Below are 20,424 nucleotides of genomic sequence, written 5' to 3'. Positions count from 1 at the left end.
GTATACATAGGAAGCAATATTATCCATGTAATCAATGTGGCTAACATGAATATTAATCAATCTAATTTAAGCTAAAAAAGTTGCGGTACTTTGGAATAATGGTAAAAAATTATATAGTTGTAAAGCCCTAGAATTTAGAAATGTATCTTAACCATCATTTACATAACACATTTTTTTACATAATTGTCAAGCTTCGAACAACTAATTCTCATTATCCCAATTTGGCCCACATTATTCTACTTTGGCCCACATTTCATATATTAACTACCTTTGAAATATGTAACAACCCGCTCTTTTATATTTATTTAAGTCCAGTATTGCGTGTTTATTAAATCTTTTTTTTTAGTAAATGAAACGCTTTATGAATTCCAACTATGATTCTGAATTACGTAATTTGGAAACAGAGTCGCTACACTAGCAGTATGCATTTATTTATCTTCGCGTGTTTAAAATCGCGACGTTAATCTTTGAATCAATGAATAATTATTATTCAAGGTTATAACCAACTTAGCAAAGTTGTGTTATCTATTAATCAAGATGGAGGTTATTTATAATTATTCTTATTGTTCCTTAAGTCGTGAATTATTTCCGACTTTGTAGCTAATTAAATCTACGGATTTAATTTAATGATGATCGAATTAAATCTATGGATTTAATTTAGCAATCTACAGTTTTAATTTAGATTTTTACAAGACAATATAGATATCAGATACAAGAATTATTCGATTAATCTGTATCTGAATACAAGTGCTCGACATTAGAAAAACTCGATACCAAAGTTCTAATACAGAACGACCAACACTGAAGGATTTTAGTTAAATCACTTCACAACTTTTAATCCCTTACCATTACAAACCTTACAACCCTACATGTATACTACAACTCTATTCTACCACCTGCAACAAAAGAAATAATATAAGGAGATAGGGGAGAATAAGATCAGCTGCGTCCCCTCCCCTTTTTTCTGCAGCAACTGTAGCGGCAGTAAACACTTCACCCCTGCCACAACACCCAAGTTTAAGAAAATGGGAAAAAGGAAAAGGGTGTGGAGACATGTGCTGCAGCAGCTGCACACTCTCCTATTTTCCCCTTCTCTTGAGCCTGCTGCACTTCTCACACTCCAACAATACAGCCTTCTAGTTTAAACTCCACACTTCACTCCTCAAACCACCACTCTCTCCATTCAACACTTAGCAGCAACGGTAGGAATCTGCACTCCTTCTCTGCCAAGCATTCTCAAGGTAAGCTTGACTTCAATGCTCTACCTTCTTCCATGATTCCACCTGCATTAATGCAAGGACCAATTACATTATTTTCAGAACACCTGCTGCCTTGTATCTCAACTGCAACCTTCAACCATAGCAAACATTCAAGGTATTTTTTTCAGTTCACTATTCTCATATATGCATTTCACTTCCCTCATTTCATATAAAGGAAATTCGAAACATAGGATGAGTTTATTACAGAAAGATATAGCAAACCACATATGCATACTTGATCGATAGCCTCAACAATTCAAGAATTCATACATTGTTATACTCTATACCTTAGAACATCGAATCATGAGAACCCCCACGTTTAACAACTAGAAACTGAAGTAGAAGAAGAATGAAAGTAGATAACTTAGCTTGTTAGAATAGTAAAGGTTGACCGCCCTGTTCAGTCGAGTCCAAGGAAGCAGCCGACTGCTCTGCTCGACTCGGCTTCGAGTCAGCGGCGGCGAACGAGCGAGATCAATCGACGATACACATAGGCAGCAGAGCCCGCTGCTCGTCGGATCTAAACAGCAGCGGCGACCTTCGGCTCCGCCGAAGGAAGCCTCGGACTCGAGTCGAGGAAGGAGAAGGCAGAGGCCGTGGCGACAAGCGATCGAGACCCCGGCTGTTCGTCGACCTCCCTACTACAGCGGTGGCAACGGCGAGATTTCCATAAGGGAGAAGAGGAGGACTGTCGCCGATTTGGGAGGACGAATGGTGACGAACGACGACTGTAAGTCGCCGGAATTACAGAACCACGGCGGCGGCAACAACGTTCTGCAGAAAGAGAGGAGCTAGAGCTCGATTTGCAGAAGGAGGTGAACTAGAGCTCGGACTCCACCGACGCTTCGAATCGAGAGAGGAGAGACCGACTCTCGTCGGGTTATAGCAGCAGCGATGTCGCGGAGGGAGGCGGCAGCCGCTCACCGGCCTCGCCGGCGACGGCTGGAACGGCCAGAATACAGCGGCGACGGCAGCTACACAGGGAGCAGCAGAATCGTTGAGAGAGAGAGAGCAGCAGATCGATTGAGAGAAAAGGAAGGAAGAAGAGCGTACGCTGGGCGCGACGGCAGTCAGCGCCGGATTCCGGAGCCACGGCGGCGGACTCCTCGACGCCGGCTGGATCGAGTGAGAAGGAAGAGAGAACACATAATTTAGGAAATTGAGGGAAAGAACGGCGTGTTTGAGAAATGAGAGAGAGAGGAACCGAGTATTGAGGAAGGAGTGATTTTGGGCCTGGATCAGTTTATTTGTTGGGTCGGGTACTAATTCATTGGGCCATCTTTTCTTTTATTCTATGTGGGCCGAATTTCTTTAATTTTCTTGGGCCTGTTTGAGTTTTGTTGGGTCAATTATTTTGGACTCCTATAATTTTTAACGAATTTATAATTTTTGGGCTCCTACTAATTAGTTGATTAAATCCTATGAGATTTCTTTAGTTAAGTCCAATAAGACTTATTATTTTAGGCTCTCTTTATTAATCCTAATTATTTTTAATTAGCGATTAATTTTAATACTTACTAATTATTAGTTGGTAAGTGAGTTAGACTAATTTAAGATGAGTGGATTATTAAGAATAACTATCCGATTTCATAGGACGAGCTTTAATCCAATAGTTGGACCAATAATTAGAGGAATATGAGCCTTGCATAATTACATTACGCATCCTCGATCATTTGAGAATTTCCTTGTATTAAAATCTTGCTTTATTTTCTCGTATTAAAGGTCAGGCACCAGAGTTTAAGGCTTAGTCGTGAGTCTCTACTACCAGGTGGGCTTTCTTACGTATAAACTAAAACCATATAGTAGAATTGTTAAAGACTTTATGCTTATGAATTTGAATGATATTGTCAATGCCTAAATGCTTTATGTTTTGTTATTAATTGCCTATCTGATGTTAATCGAATTCGGATTCTGGATGGGACCGCAAATCCCTTCGGAATTAGTGTACACCTTGTGATCGTGAGTCATCTAGCGGGTTGGCCGATCATAGTGTCCGTAGAGGGAGGCCTCCCTTTCGGCACGAGTTACTGATATGGTGATTAATGATATTAAAATGCCTGCGCGGGTTATTGATGAAAGAAATGATATTATGTTTGGTAAATACGAGTCTTTAAAGGAAAACCCTCGTATCTTACTACTGTTAAAGGCTTGACAATAAAATATTATGCATGTATGTAAATTTCGGCAAGTGTCCACTAAGTACTCTCGTACTTAGCCCTGTATGTATTTTTAAATGTGCAGGTTGAGCTGTGATCGAGGATGTAGTGTGCAAGCGGAGCTTTTGTCAATCTAGGATGATTACCTCAGAGTAGAGTATATGTCTTCATACATATACTCAAACTGTTATTCCGCTGCGAACACTGATTTCGTTATGATATTATGTCATTTGTCAAACAATATGTATTATTTAATAATGTACTCAAACTCGTTGAGTACCTCTTTCGGATAATATTATGTACGTTTCCTTTTGACCTTCGTTAAATTCTAGTTAATTTAAATTGTTTTCCTTATACAAGTCGAGTCATCAAGAGACCAAATATGCCCCTTTCTAAATCCCGCTCCTAAATCCCCTCCCTTAGTCGCGGTTTCCCCGAATTTGCTATCATTAGCAAGTTCTGTCGCGACAGAATGGTATCAGAGCGTTTCTTTTGCTCTGAGTACTAATCATTCCTTCTAAGTTGAGTCTAGATTAAGTAAGTCAATATACTTTTAAACTAGTTGACAAAAGCTTGGCACTACATCTCGTCACGCTCAACAGAGGTTATGGTAAGTACTTTCAAGTTTTAATTAAGTTAATTTCTTGAAATGTATGAAGCATGAATAAGTATGACTACTGTATGAATCACAAGAACTTAGAACTGTTAAGTTATATATGCTCACTCACACGACGGAACATAGAAGAGAACTTAAGGAGATGCCTTAACTTTTCTTCATGTTATGATGACATCAACAAGGACGGTTGGAATAGAAAAAGAGGGATCACACGAAGAGTCGCATGATGAAACCACGAGCATGAAGATCGAGCAGCGTAACGAACGCCAATAGTACGATAATGGCATGGGCATAGCTTAAATATTTGAGTGTTTTCCTACGATGAGATCTCGAATTGGCTTGGCCTTTTTAACTTTTTGTTGAAATTTTAGTGCTCGTTGCTAGATCTAAGAGTATATCATCATTGCATAACAAGCCCTAAGATCGGTAAACAACGACATTAGAACTATATGAAAGTCGAATTGGTAATCTGTGATTAAGTATTAAGAACCTGTATGGCTTGTGTAAATGCTAGATTTAGATGATGTGATGTTTTTGCACGTTATGGTTATCGAACCAAACTTGTTTTCCGATTTTAGATATTTAGAGCCTTATCGCTTAAAGTTACTTGTCGTGTGTTACTTTTTGACGATAGAACTTCCTTTGTTAGATGGCGAGGACTGTTTTCACCCGACGACGACCACTGCCCCCATGGGCTAGCCCAGAAGAGGTCGAGCGGTCCTACCGCACCTATGCTCCATGTCACGGGGATAACCTCGGACAATTTCTCGCAGGTTTTCACAGACACTGGGTCGAAGCGAGTGTACATGGAGTATCAGGGTATGACGGTATCCAGAGGTTGATCTTACTGTTACCTTCCGAATGGCAGGGATGGGCTAGGCTGATCTCTGCCCATTACATCTTTCGCCGGGAGGATTACCACGACCTCGCGGGAGACTTCCCTAGCTTCATTGCGGAGCTTCAGGCCTGTTTCACCTTGTGGGGCCGCGCCCCTCTAGGGCCCTACATCCTGCCGGGAGACTACGTACAGGTGGGGACGCCTTTGCCAGCGGAAGCACCCACTACTGCTCCCGAGCCCTCGATGGCCTTGCCCCGAGATTCTCCACCACGAGCCTCAGTTCTAGGGCGCCGTGGTAGGCACGATGATGAGGCAGGCCCTTCTCGTCCACGGGCTCGCAGGGATTTCCCATCGCCTCCTGACTCATCAGCCCGGGCTGCTACTCCTCCACCACCAATGATACCTACGGCAGAAGCAAGGCTTTCGACTGCCATGGCCAACGCTGACAGGGTCATGTCCAACCTGAGGGAGTTCATAGATAGGGGCAAAGCCCCTATGCAGGAGGATGATGGTACAGTACCGTATGGTACGATGAGGATTACTCATCCCGAGCCCGTGCCACCTCCAGCTCCGATCAAGCCTCGCACCACGGTCAGGATCAGCACCAGAGATGATCCGATCCGTGAGATTGTGGACGACATCTTCCGCTCAGCCCAGATCATGCGGGAGACAGGCGAGGGCCAGGAAGAGACTCCGTTGCCCATCTGGGAGCCGGGCGAGGATGAGGAGGAGGACCCCGAGGAGGATCCTGAGGAGGACCCCGAGGAGGATCCGGAGGAGGACCCCGAGGAGGACCCCCTAACGTCACCAAGGAGCAGCCGTACCGCGACTCAGGGTTCGCCGATTTGATAATTTTTAAGCTTGTTGATGTTTTCCGGAAACGATGATTCATTCCGATATTTTTGTAACTTATGACTATGATTTTATTTATGTTGTCTCTAGCTAGCATTAGTACGAAAACGTTGGTCTCTAGGACGTTCCATGATTAAGTACCCTTGCGAGGTTGCTTAGCTAGTAAACCGGTACACCATAGGGAGTACTCGGATCGACTTTACTTATGCTTTGGTCGACGATGTAAAAACCCTCGATGAGGCAATTTTTCCATGATATATCTATATATGACCCTAGCGTGGGCTTTCTGCGACGATCTCGTGTATGTTTTATGTTTCTCTACGGGTTTTATTCTTCACAAGTCAGTTAAAAATGTAGTAACTTTGAATAATGTGACTTGTGTATGCAACGGTTCCTGTTAATATCTTAGTTTTGGAGTTATGATAAGTTAAATTTGACAAACAGTTCTTTATTAATTGCCTTAGAGATTCCTGTATAGAATGTATTAAAAAGGGTGTTTGTAATTTGCAGAATGCCGCCTAAACGAGGTCGCCCCCCTAGGAGAAACGTTAACAATGATGGAAATCGCGATGAAATACCTGAAGGGCGGCGAAACGACAGGGAACCTACCCCACCCCCTCCACCCCCTGCTCGAAGGACTGAAGAACTTTTTCTTCGACAGAATCCGCCCACGTTCACTGGGACAGGCGACCCAGCCGAGGCCGAAGCTTGGATACGCGCCTTGGAGCGTATCTTCACCTTCCTACACTGCACAGAAGAGGAGCGACTCTCGTGCATGTCTTTCCAACTAGCCGGATCGGCTGACTTTTGGTGGGAAGCCCGCCGAAAGACTCTGACTCCCGAACAATGGGCAGCTTACACTTGGGAAGACTTTAAAATTGGATTATACGATAAGTATATTCCCAAAAGCTACAGAAAGAAGAAGGAGGCTGAGTTCTATAGCCTGAAACAAGGGAAGAAGACAGTGACAGAGTATGACAGAGAATTCTGCGATCTATCGCGTTATGCTCCGCAGCAGGTGGATACTGGTGAGAAAATGGCGGAGAAATTTTGTGCCGGTCTAAGGCACGAGATTCGGATGACTCTAGCTAGTCATGGTGGACTCTCATACACTGAGTCTTTGAACAGGGCACTGGACATCGAAGCTGCGATGCCAGTAGAAAGGTTGGCTCCGCCACAGACCTCAGCGCCAGCCAACCCACCTGCACGCCCTCAGAACTTTAAAGGGAAGCGCAACTGGAACGACCATGGGAGAAATGAAAATCAGACTAATAAGAGGCCATGGCAAGGAAATGCGCCGTTGGGACAATATCAGCAACAAGGACAAGGGAAACAACAGGGTCCTACCCCGGCGGGAGGCAGCCAAAGACAAAATGAAGTTCCCCTTTGTCCAAAATGCCACAAACCACATCGTGGTGTCTGTAGGGCTGGAACTGACAGTTGCTACACGTGTGGCCAGAAGGGCCACTACTCCTCACAGTGCCCCAACAAACAGCAGGGCGCGGCAATCAGGGCCACTTATGCCCAGCCCCTGCGAGCAGTTCAAGGGCAACACCAGCCCCGCCAACAACAGCCATACCAGCAGCAATACCAACACCAGCACCAACAGCGCCAACAGCAACAGAGGCGGCAGCAACCATTGCCGCAGCAGGCGAGAGCCTTTGCTCTCACCCAAAACCAGCCCGAGAAAAACCAGGGAAACCTGGCAGGTATGGGCAAGCTTAAAGGTTTTTCCATTATGATTCTGTTCGATACTGGTGCCTCGCATTCTTTTATATCTGCCCCTTGCGTAGATACCTTAGAAATCGAATCAGAACGAGCTAAGTGTGCCTTAAGAATCACTACACCCTCAGGAGGAAGATCTACCACCACACATGTTTGCTCGAACGTAGAATTTGAAATAGGAGAACTTAAGATGGTAGCGAACAATCTTAATATTCTGCTCATGTGGGACGTAGATATGATCTTAGGAATGGACTGGCTAGCTGAGAATCACGCCACCATCCTTTGTAGTGAACGAAAAATTTCTCTTCGACCACCTGGAAAGGAACCGACGGAATTTCACGGCATAGGTATGAAGAAAAGAGTACTAGTGATATCCGCATTACAAGCCAGAAAGGAGATGATGAAGGAAGGAAGCACAGCTTATCTCGTCTACCTAAACGGGGAAGCTAGTGAAGACAAGAAGGTGGAAGATGTGGCAATAGTACGAGACTTTCCAGAAGTTTTTCCTGAAATATTGTCGGGACTACCTCCAGACAGGCAACTAGATTTCACCATTGATCTAGAACCTGGATCTGCCCCAGTATCAAAGGCACCATACAGGATGGCCCCAAAGGAACTACAAGAATTGAAGGTGCAACTACAGGAACTCTTGGACTTGGGTTTCATCAGGCCCAGTGTCTCGCCTTGGGGAGCGCCTGTACTCTTTGTCAAGAAGAAAGATGGAACCATGAGGATGTGCATTGATTATCGAGAATTGAACAAACTGACGCTTAAAAACAAATACCCTCTTCCAAGGATAGATGATTTGTTCGATCAACTCAAGGGAGCCAGTGTATTCTCAAAAATAGATTTAAGGTCTGGGTATCACCAGCTGAAGATCAGACCAGAGGATATACCCAAGACCGCTTTCCGCACAAGATATGGTCACTATGAATTCGTTGTCATGCCTTTTGGTCTAACCAATGCACCGGCAGTATTCATGGACCTCATGAATCGAGTTTTCCATCCATACTTAGACAAATTTGTCTTAGTATTTATAGATGATATCCTCATCTATTCTAAGAATGACCAAGAGCATGAAAATCACTTGAGAATCATCCTGGAGACATTAAAGACGGAGAAGTTGTTCGCCAAATTCAGCAAGTGCGAATTTTGGCTGAAAGAAGTAATGTTTCTAGGACACATCGTATCAGCAGATGGAATTAAGGTGGACCCCGCCAAGGTGCAAGCAGTGCGCGAGTGGAAATCACCAACCACACCTAATGAAATCCGGAGTTTCTTAGGTTTGGCGGGATACTACCGGAGATTCATCGAAGGATTCTCTAAAATAGCGAGACCAATGACGCAATTACTTCGTAAAGGGATCAAGTATAAGTGGAACGAAGAGTGTGAAGCCAGCTTCCAAGAGCTGAAGAAGAAATTGACAACTGCACCAGTGCTAGCAGTTCCAGCAGCCGATAAAGAATACGTGATTTTCACGGACGCGTCCAAAAATGGGCTAGGTTGTGTGTTGATGCAAGAAGGAAAGGTCATCGCCTACGCCTCACGACAACTAAGGCCACACGAATTGAACTACCCCACTCATGATCTGGAACTGGCAGCAATTGTGCATGCTTTGAAAATTTGGAGACACCATCTATATGGAGTTAGATGTGAAATCTTCACTGATCACAAAAGCCTTAAGTACTTTTTCGAGCAGAAAGACTTGAACATGAGACAGAGGAGATGGCTCGAGCTCGTGAAGGATTACGATTGCGGTATCAACTACCACCCGGGAAAAGCTAATGTAGTAGCTGATGCTTTAAGTCGTAAAACTCAATCCGAGTTAGGACTTCTTCTCACTCAAGAGGACGCGCTTGTAAGGGATTTTGACAAATTGAAGATAGAAGTGGTTCAGCCACCGGCAACGACAAGAGCAATTATTGCAACTCTGGTAGCCGTCCCAGACCTCAGAGAAAGGATCGTCAGTGCCCAGAGAGCGGATGAGAGCTTGGAAAAAGTTCATCTCAAGATCCGAACAGGCACGCCAGGAGGCTACCAAGAGGCAACGGATAACGCCGTTCTTTTTGAAGGAAGATTGTGTGTTCCCCATAACAAGGAACTCAGAAATGAGATCATGAGTGAAGCTCATGACACGCCCTATACCGCTCATCCCGGGAGTACCAAAATGTACCAAGATCTGAAACAGAAGTTTTGGTGGGACGGGATGAAACGAGATATAGCCTCGTTTGTAGAGCGTTGCCTTGCATGCCAGCAAGTGAAAGCTTTACATCAAAGACCATATGGGAAATTGCAGCCATTGGAAATCCCAGAATGGAAGTGGGAGCACATAGCAATGGATTTTGTGACGGGTCTACCCAAGACAAATAGGGGCAACACAGCTATTTGGGTAATAGTAGACCGTCTCACGAAGAGCGCTCATTTTATACCGATTCCAATTACCCATGGATCGGAGAAACTAGCCCAACTGTACATCCGTGAGATTGTACGGCTACATGGAATACCAATATCCATTACTTCAGACAGAGATTCAAAATTTACTTCTAGATTTTGGATCAGTTTGCAGAAAGAGTTGGGAACAAGATTAAACTTTAGCACCGCCTTTCATCCTCAAACAGATGGACAATCAGAAAGGACAATTCAGACCCTTGAAGATATGTTGAGGACAGTGGTGCTAGACCGAGGAGGAAGTTGGGAATCAGTGCTACCGTTGATCGAATTCGCCTACAACAACAGTTACCAGGCGACCATTGATATGGCACCCTATGAGGCGCTGTATGGAAGGAAGTGTAGATCACCACTTTACTGGGATGAGGTGGGTGAAAGAAAAATCCTTGGGCCAGATGCAGTAAGCGAGATGATCGAGACCATCCGCCAGATTAGAGCAAGAATTAAAGAGGCCCAGGACAGACAGAAGTCTTATGCTGATACCCGACGAACCGAACTACAATTTCAAATCGGAGACAAGGTTTTCCTGAAAGTGTCACCCTCGAAAGGGATCGTTAGATTCGGTGTTAAGGGTAAGTTGAGACCCCGTTTTGTAGGACCTTATGAGATCCTTGAAAGAATAGGTCCCGTAGCGTATAGGTTGGCGCTGCCACCTAGCTTTGGAAACGTCCACAATGTGTTCCACGTGTCACAGCTGAGACGGTACGTGTTTGACCCCAAACACGTGATTCACCAAGAGGAAATGATCCTTAATCCAGACTTGACGTACGAGGAAAAACCTGAAGCCATTTTGGACCGAAAGGTGCAAGAATTGAGGAATAAATCGATCGCGTCAGTCAAAATACTGTGGAGACACCATGGACCTGAAGAAGCAACGTGGGAACTTGAGGACCAGATGAAAGAAAAATACCCAGACCTTTTCACATAGGTATGCAAATTTCGGGACGAAATTTTTGTTAAGAGGGGTAGTATGTAACAACCCGCTCTTTTATATTTATTTAAGTCCAGTATTGCGTGTTTATTAAATCTTTTTTTTTAGTAAATGAAACGCTTTATGAATTCCAACTATGATTCTGAATTACGTAATTTGGAAACAGAGTCGCTACACTAGCAGTATGCATTTATTTATCTTCGCGTGTTTAAAATCGCGACGTTAATCTTTGAATCAATGAATAATTATTATTCAAGGTTATAACCAACTTAGCAAAGTTGTGTTATCTATTAATCAAGATGGAGGTTATTTATAATTATTCTTATTGTTCCTTAAGTCGTGAATTATTTCCGACTTTGTAGCTAATTAAATCTACGAATTTAATTTAATGATGATCGAATTAAATCTATGGATTTAATTTAGCAATCTACAGTTTTAATTTAGATTTTTACAAGACAATATAGATATCAGATACAAGAATTATTCGATTAATCTGTATCTGAATACAAGTGCTCGACATTAGAAAAACTCGATACCAAAGTTCTAATACAGAACGACCAACACTGAAGGATTTTAGTTAAATCACTTCACAACTTTTAATCCCTTACCATTACAAACCTTACAACCCTACATGTATACTACAACTCTATTCTACCACCTGCAACAAAAGAAATAATATAAGGAGAGAGGGGAGAATAAGATCAGCTGCGTCCCCTCCCCTTTTTTCTGCAGCAACTGTAGCGGCAGTAAACACTTCACCCCTGCCACAACACCCAAGTTTAAGAAAATGGGAAAAAGGAAAAGGGTGTGGAGACATGTGCTGCAGCAGCTGCACACTCCCCTATTTTCCCCTTCTCTTGAGCCTGCTGCACTTCTCACACTCCAACAATACAGCCTTCTAGTTTAAACTCCACACTTCACTCCTCAAACCACCACTCTCTCCATTCAACACTTAGCAGCAACGGCAGGAATCTGCACTCCTTCTCTGCCAAGCATTCTCAAGGTAAGCTTGACTTCAATGCTCTACCTTCTTCCATGATTCCACCTGCATTAATGCAAGGACCAATTACATTATTTTCAGAACACCTGCTGCCTTGTATCTCAACTGCAACCTTCAACCATAGCAAACATTCAAGGTATTTTTTTCAGTTCACTATTCTCATATATGCATTTCACTTCCCTCATTTCATATAAAGGAAATTCGAAACATAGGATGAGTTTATTACAGAAAGATATAGCAAACCACATATGCATACTTGATCGATAACCTCAACAATTCAAGAATTCATACATTGTTATACTCTATACCTTAGAACATCGAATCATGAGAACCCCCACGTTTAACAACTAGAAACTGAAGTAGAAGAAGAATGAAAGTAGATAACTTAGCTTGTTAGAATAGTAAAGGTTGACCGCCCTGTTCAGTCGAGTCCAAGGAAGCAGCCGACTGCTCTGCTCGACTCGGCTTCGAGTCAGCGGCGGCGAACGAGCGAGATCAATCGACGATACACATAGGCAGCAGATCCCGCTGCTCGTCGGATCTAAACAGCAGCGGCGACCTTCGGCTCCGCCGAAGGAAGCCTCGGACTCGAGTCGAGGAAGGAGAAGGCAGAGGCCGTGGCGACAAGCGATCGAGACCCCGGCTGTTCGTCGACCTCCCTACTACAGCGGTGGCAACGGCGAGATTTCCAGAAGGGAGAAGAGGAGGACTGTCGCCGATTTGGGAGGACGAACGGTGACGAACGACGACTGTAAGTCGCCGGAATTACAGAACCACGGCGGCGGCAACAACGTTCTGCAGAAAGAGAGGAGCTAGAGCTCGATTTGCAGAAGGAGGTGAACTAGGGCTCGGACTCCACCGACGCTTCGAATCGAGAGAGGAGAGACCGACTCTCGTCGGGTTACAGCAGCAGCGATGTCGCGGAGGGAGGCGGCAGCCGCTCACCGGCCTCGCCGGCGACGGCTGGAACGGCCAGAATACAGCGGCGACGGCAGCTACACAGGGAGCAGCAGAATCGTTGAGAGAGAGAGAGCAGCAGATCGATTGAGAGAAAAGGAAGGAAGAAGAGCGTACGCTGGGCGCGACGGCAGTCAGCGCCGGATTCCGGAGCCACGGCGGCGGACTCCTCGACGCCGGCTGGATCGAGTGAGAAGGAAGAGAGAACACAGAATTTGGGAAATTGAGGGAAAGAACGACGTGTTTGAGAAATGAGAGAGAGAGGAACCGAGTATTGAGGAAGGAGTGATTTTGGGCCTGGATCAGTTTATTTGTTGGGCCGGGTACTAATTCATTGGGCCATCTTTTCTTTTATTCTATGTGGGCCGAATTTCTTTAATTTTCTTGGGCCTGTTTGAGTTTTGTTGGGTCAATTATTTTGGACTCCTATAATTTTTAAAATGGGCTTCGAATTTATAATTTTTGGGCTCCTACTAATTAGTTGATTAAATCCTATGAGATTTCTTTAGTTAAGTCCAATAAGACTTATTATTTTAGGCTCTCTTTATTAATCCTAATTATTTTTAATTAGCGATTAATTTTAATACTTACTAATTATTAGTTGGTAAGTGAGTTAGACTAATTCAAGATGAGTGGATTATTAAGAATAACTATCCGATTTCATAGGACGAGCTTTAATCCAATAGTTGGACCAATAATTAGAGGAATATGAGCCTTGCATAATTACATTACGCATCCTCATTCATTTGAGAATTTCCTTGTATTAAAATCTTGCTTTATTTTCTCGTATTAAAGGTCAGGCACCAGTGTTTAAGGCTTAGTCGTGAGTCTCTACTACCAGGTGGGCTTTCTTACGTATAAACTAAAACCATATAGTAGAATTGTTAAAGACTTTATGCTTATGAATTTGAATGATATTGTCAATGCCTAAATGCTTTATGTTTTGTTATTAATTGCCTATCTGATGTTAATCGAATTCGGATTCTGGATGGGACCGCAAATCCCTTCGGAATTAGTGTACACCTTGTGATCGTGAGTCATCTAGCGGGTTGGCCGATCATAGTGTCCGTAGAGGGAGGCCTCCCTCTCGGCACGAGTTACTGATATGGTGATTAATGATATTAAAATGCCTGCGCGGGTTATTGATGAAATAAATGATATTATGTTTGGTAAATACGAGTCTTTAAAGGAAAACCCTCGTATCTTACTACTGTTAAAGGCTTGACAATAAAATATTATGCATGTATGTAAATTTCGGCAAGTGTCCACTAAGTACTCTCGTACTTAGCCCTGTATGTATTTTTAAATGTGCAGGTTGAGCTGTGATCGAGGATGTAGTGTGCAAGCGGAGCTTTTGTCAATCTAGGATGATTACCTCAGAGTAGAGTATATGTCTTCATACATATACTCAAACTGTTATTCCGCTGCGAACACTGATTTCGTTATGATATTATGTCATTTGTCAAACAATATGTATTATTTAATAATGTACTCAAACTCGTTGAGTACCTCTTTCGGATAATATTATGTACGTTTCCTTTTGACCTTCGTTAAATTCTAGTTAATTTAAATTGTTTTCCTTATACAAGTCGAGTCATCAAGAGACCAAATATGCCCCTTTCTAAATCCCGCTCCTAAATCCCCTCCCTTAGTCGCGGTTTCCCCGAATTTGCTATCATTAGCAAGTTCTGTCGCGACAAAATAGGTGGTTGGTCATCTTCCGGAACCGAAAGATCAAAGTTGGAAGTGCGTTCGCCAACGTTGACTCTGATATACCGTCCATGGTTTTGGTTTTACGGGTTATCACTAGAATAACCCGTTCAACCAACAATTGGCGGAGATGAACTCGGCAAGCTGACAGAAATAGAGTGTTAAAACTCCATACAAATAATAATTGAATTTTTGTTTCAAATAGATTACCGCGAGTAAATCGAGTAGGACGCTGAGAACTTATTCGAGGATGGGCGGCTCATTTCTAGAGTAGAATCCTGCCACCATGTCGGCGGTGGCCTGCATCATCGGCACCGCAACCTCAACTTGAAACACTCTCCAAACGTATAATTTTCTCTTAGCCCATACCATCTAAACCAATGTCGCATCACTTCACCCAATCGTTGTTGCATCCTGTAAAAGAAAACAGATCTTCCATCTCGTCATGGGTATAGAACTTATTTGGTACCTCTCGATCAACAACATACTCATTCTCGCTGGTACAGTGGTGCTTCGGCTTAACAAGGCTCAGTTCCTCTTCATATTATCCTTAACCACTGGCTCATGTCACAATCTATCACTTCGGATAGTTTCGTCAATCAACACAATACATATCTCATTAGCAAATCAGGCTCAACTCACGTCATGAAAACCATAAAGAACATCGATAAACTCTTACCTTGATAAGCCGAAGGAGATGGGGCGCTGGGGTTTTATTTTGAAATTACTCTCAAACTAGTCTAAGAATTCAAGTTAGACTAGACTCAACTCAAAGATTAACAAGAACAAGAATTCAACTCGATCAAGAAATAGACTCAGAGCAGACGACCTGCTCTGATACCACTCTGTCGCAGCCCGCATTCTAGCCAGTGATAGCGTAGATCGGGTATCGATACGACTAAATAAAAGAAAGAAGTAAAGAAGTATTAAGCTAAGGACAAACAAGTAGCTAAGGGTACAAAACTGAAAAACTAGATAAAAACTAACTATTGTCAATATCTAGACACTTAATCTTTGAAGTGTGTTCTGGTATGATTGATGGGAGTTTCTGTGCAACATTATCAGCAAAGAAGGCGAAGAAAATGAAGTCTAATATCTTAAAAGACAAGATACAAAGCATATTTGATTCATCCCACCAACTTATTGAAGTGGTTGTCGAGCATAATAAAGGTTAGTATTCTACATGAGACAACGATGTTAATAGTTCTAACATCAAATCATCAACGATATAGGATATTATGCAAATACATTATGTTTGTCATTAACTAAATTTTTTAATATTATCATCAACTTTTAAACAAAAGAGTCCCACAAACACCAACACTCAAGTCAAGGAGTGGCATAACAATCAAGCGAAGAATATTGGACTAATGAAGAGAAAGATTTTATGAGACTTTGAAGCAACTTGTAATACCCCGATTTTTCCCAATAGAATATTTTAGTAGAAATCTTGAATTTAGTGTTGAATCCTTTATTTGATACCACCATTATGTGATTAAGAAATTTGGGCCTATATCTATAAGAGCCCAATTATATATTTTTAGTCCATGATCCTTTTAATTTTCATGAGCCCAATATCAAACTTTTCATTTTATTTTTCCAACCACACTTGATCTGCCAAGAACCCAGATTTCAACACCAAGAGATCATCCACGTTACCTTTGATAGAAAAATCTGCCCAAGGCTTTGATTTGAAATCATCCACGTTACCTTCTTCTTTACCCCATCTACTGCCTTTGTCTTCTTTAAATTACCCACAGCCCTAGGGATGTCAATCGGGCCAGCCCACCGGGTTTTCGGGCTAGCCCTATCGGGTTCCGGGTTAGTCGGGTGCGGGCTAATCGGGTTGGAGATTTTTTCGGGTTGTAAATCTTCAACCCTAACCCTAAACTTTCGGGTTTCGGGCTAGCCCATCGGGCTAATCAGGTTACAGACGTAAAAATAAAATTATCATTTGTATTTTATTATTCCTAATGATCTAATGTATAATGTATAAAATATACATAGATATTAAAGATATAAATTATATAGCAAAGCATGAAATGCAAAAATATAAGATATTCAAGATTACATAAACAAAATTATATTAAAATGATATAGTAAAATTTAACATGTATCAATGCACTAGAATCAATCTGGATTATTACTGAATAATTAGTGGATTTGCCATGCAAGGAAAAAAAAATTGGTATCACTTTAAAATGAGATACTAATAATTAATTTCTAACTAATGAGATACTAATAATCAATTTCTACAAAAAATTCGTAATTAATTTCACTTTTTTTAATGAGATTACACACAGACACATATATATTCTAACTAATTAATTTCACTTTTTTTAATGAGGCTACATATATATATTTAAGCAAATACCATAGATCTAAACATAGCAGAAGTTGTAACTGGATGCATCAGTCACAATTCCGTCAGCCCACCGGGCCAGCCCATCGGGTTTTCGGGCTAGCCCTATCGGGTTCCGGGTTAGTCGGGTGCGGGCTAATCGGGCTGGAGGTTTTTTCGGGTTGCAATTTTTCAACCCTAACCCTCTAATTTTGTCGGGTTATTCGGGTCGGCCCACGGGTTACGGGCTGCATTGACATCCCTACACAGCCCTACCCCATACACTTCACCACAGATGAATGTCATCACTTTCATCTCAATTATACTTCCCAAAATTCGATTTCTTCCAAATAAAAGTAAACAAACTTCGCCCTTTTTCTTTACAGAAGCGCCTAAACAAGAGCAGCATAAGCAGTAAAAAAAAACATTCACCTCATCAAGGTTCTATCTTCATACTCAATTTCGTACAAGACTTGTTCTATATTTTCACAACACCAACATACATATTCAGTTCATATATTACTTGCAGATAGAACAGAAGCAGAGCTCAGCCCTCTTCATCTTCTTCATAATCACATCACGGTACCCCCAAAGTTCCCATCTTTACTTCATTATTCCCACACTATTCTTTTCGTTCTGATGAACTTTGATGACACACGAAACCAACAAACAAGAAATATACGAATAAAATTCTGCTGATTTAAAATCATCATAGACAATACCATCAAACTTGTGCCTTGACATTTACACTTTGAACCGGACTCTTGTGAAGGAATTGAAGAAACACAGAGAAGAACGAACCCTTAAAATTTTGATAAAACTTCAGTCTTTACAGCTTCGATCTTGCTGCGCTTGATTCTTGTTGTGTGTGTTAGTATGGCGTGAGTTCAATCGGGGCTAGGAGGGGTTGAAGCAGGGAGAGCGGCGGCAGCGGCTGATGGGCTGCTGCTGTTCGGACCGAAGGAGAAGGGGGCGACGGTGAATCTCGCCGTTCGCCGTGAGAAAAAGAGGAGAGGCGGCGGCAATTTTGACGGCCACTGGCTGTCCGGCGAGGGAGGAGGGTAGAAGGTGGCAGGCGGATGAGTGAGAGGAAGAGAGAGAGAGAGTGGTTTTCTAATTTGAGCCTTGAGAGAGAGATTTTGGGTTTCTGTATCTGGGGGTTTGATCAATTGGGGGATGGAGATGGAGAAAAGAGGCGGCGGAGAGGTGAAGGGGGCGGCGACGCGGCAGCCGTGGAAGAGCGGCGGCGACCGCAGCTGTTTATGGCGAGAGAAGGGATAGAGACAGAGAGAGTGGGGCGAGATGTTGAGAGGGAGAGTCGGCAGATGCAGATGCTGGTGAGGGTGAAGGTGATGAGCGCCGGCGAAGCGCCGCCGGTCTTGCTGGAGGTGGACGGCGGCTTGGGAGAGAGAAAGGCGATTTATGTGAGGGGGAGAGAGAGAGAGACGCATATGAGAATGAACAGGAGAGAGAAAAGTGGTTTGGGCTTGGTTTTATTTCAGTTGGGCTCATTTAATTGGGTTTCAGCATAGTCTTTTATTAGTGTTGGGTTGATTTAATTGCTGGGCTTATTCTTTTTAAGTTGGCTCTTTTCTTAATTGAAATTTGAGCTTTAGTTATAATATGTTTTTGCAATAAAATATTTAAGCATTTAAATTGTTTTTAAGTTAAAAGTCAAGCAAGGGTATTGTTGGTGCCCTTACCTGAAAATTTATTTTCAAGTTTATTAAGTGAGTTTTAAAATCCGGGCATAGCGAATCAGAACTTAGTAGCCTCGTTTTGCTATTATCTAAGGCTAGTATCACGAGACCTATTAAGATTAGATTATCTTGTAGGCTCAATTGACCAAGAGGATTAGCATTGCTTTTACGAGTTACGTTTGACTTCGGACTTTGTCCAATCAAGGTGGGCTTTATTTTATAAATGTATCTTGAGTTATATAAACTCTGATATTTCATGAAAGTTACTTGTTTATCCAATATAAATATTTTTATGTGCGTTCTGTATTGTTTAATGCTCGCATAAGCATCGATCGAGATTCTCATTTAGCCTAACACGTTAGATGAGGATTGTGTACACAAGGTTAGTGGCTCGATGGGTTGATCGTCATCGTGCACTAACAAAGCTAAGAGGCGTTATAAGGGTGCTTGTCTGGATGTGTTCCGAAGCACAGTTATGATTATTGATCTGACCGGGTGCGTCCCGAGATTGATAAATGGGAGAAAAGAAAGCGATCCGTCGGTGGCTAGAGGTCCGGGATCATAAGCAGCGAGTAACAATCGAACGTTACATGGCGCCACTTAATGAGAAAAGTTTTGTCATGCTTAGAAGTGGATTTCTGTTTTAAAACCTTCTGAGTCATGATTGTGATATTGGATAAATTGCTTTATTTAATTATTTCATAAAATATCTTGTAAACTCCTGTTCACTGAGTACACTAGTACTCAGCCCAAATTATTTTCAAATGTTTTCAGGTTGATCGGTTGGTGCAGACAGGGTTGAGCTGAGGCTAGGGTTCCACGCTGTCTTTTGCTTCCGCTAATGACTAGCTTGTTATCTTGTCTTTCAATTCCCTAAACTAAGAACTTCTATTATATGGTGCAATATTATCTTGTTGAACTTAGGCTTTTTAACTCATATTTCTATTAATAAAGTTATTGTTGATTATGATCAGAGTCGCGAAACTAAACTTATGCGATCCTGTGAGTTTAAATATTATCAATTGATTGGCATCACTCAATGCCTTTTATTTTATCTCTTCAAATTATAAATAACCCATTTAAAAGGGTAAATTGTCAAGTTTATTCAGCTCTATTAACAATTTCCATTATTTTTCTATTTATCTTTGTCTTAATAAAACCGGGGTGTTACACAACTTTTGTATGTACTTTGTACAATTCTCTAGCTATGACTTTTGGTTCTACTAGCATTTTGAGGTTACCTTTTGTATGTACATTGTATATGCCTTGATGCAGTTTTTGGTTTAATGCGATATGTATAATATAACGTCTAATGTCTAAAAGGATATTGAATAGTTTAAATATAAATTGTATTGTGTAGATTGTGTGCTCCGAGCTGTACAATTTAAATACTCCTAACTGTATTACAATTGTGACCTACAAGTCATAGTATAATATGTCTACACTTAAAAATGATTCGACCGACGCTGTTATTGGTCCCATAATTCACGGAGCAATTATGGAAACACCGCGTCCTATGCGGTGCAGAATTTTTAGTTTCTAGTATATATATAGTAACACAGTTAAGGTGGGACTACTACAGTTGAGCACCTATTTTTCTCATGTCAAGTGGCTCATAAAGTTTGGGTGAGTTGCAATAGTTGGTTTCAACTCAATTATGTGGATCACATGAATCCAATTTCTAGTTTCGAGCATCACATGAGAATTGTTAGAAAGAAGAATCTTGTTGAGGATGGAAGGTTTGTGGATCTGTATAGTATGGAATATTTGGAATCACAGAAATGAGAGGATCTTCAAGAATGGGACGAGCAACAGTGATGATTTGGTGGAGTTAATAAATGTTAGGTTTTGATTTTAGATTTGTAATCTATCTCATAGCTTTTCTAGTTTT

General features: G+C 42.0%; 2 long non-coding RNA genes across 2 annotated transcripts; one reads left to right on the top strand and one right to left on the bottom strand.

The window, feature by feature from the left end:
• Positions 1-11,288: 11,288 nt before the first annotated feature.
• LOC131018022 (uncharacterized) lies at positions 11,289-12,217 on the bottom strand. The gene is made up of 2 exons (XR_009099985.1): positions 12,134-12,217; positions 11,289-11,870 (listed from the first exon to the last, which is right to left on the bottom strand). It is a non-coding gene; the product is annotated as an uncharacterized LOC131018022 (long non-coding RNA).
• A 4,894-nt stretch (positions 12,218-17,111) lies between these two features.
• On the top strand, positions 17,112-18,246 carry LOC131018020 (uncharacterized). Its single transcript, XR_009099984.1, has 2 exons — positions 17,112-17,274; positions 17,363-18,246. It is a non-coding gene; the product is annotated as an uncharacterized LOC131018020 (long non-coding RNA).
• Positions 18,247-20,424: the final 2,178 nt, after the last annotated feature.

Source organism: Salvia miltiorrhiza, chromosome 3 (assembly GCF_028751815.1).
Source record: "Salvia miltiorrhiza cultivar Shanhuang (shh) chromosome 3, IMPLAD_Smil_shh, whole genome shotgun sequence".
Lineage (NCBI taxonomy): Eukaryota > Viridiplantae > Streptophyta > Magnoliopsida > Lamiales > Lamiaceae > Salvia > Salvia miltiorrhiza.
Note: the sequence above shows the minus strand (reverse complement) of the source record. Positions and strands in the feature narration are given on the sequence as shown.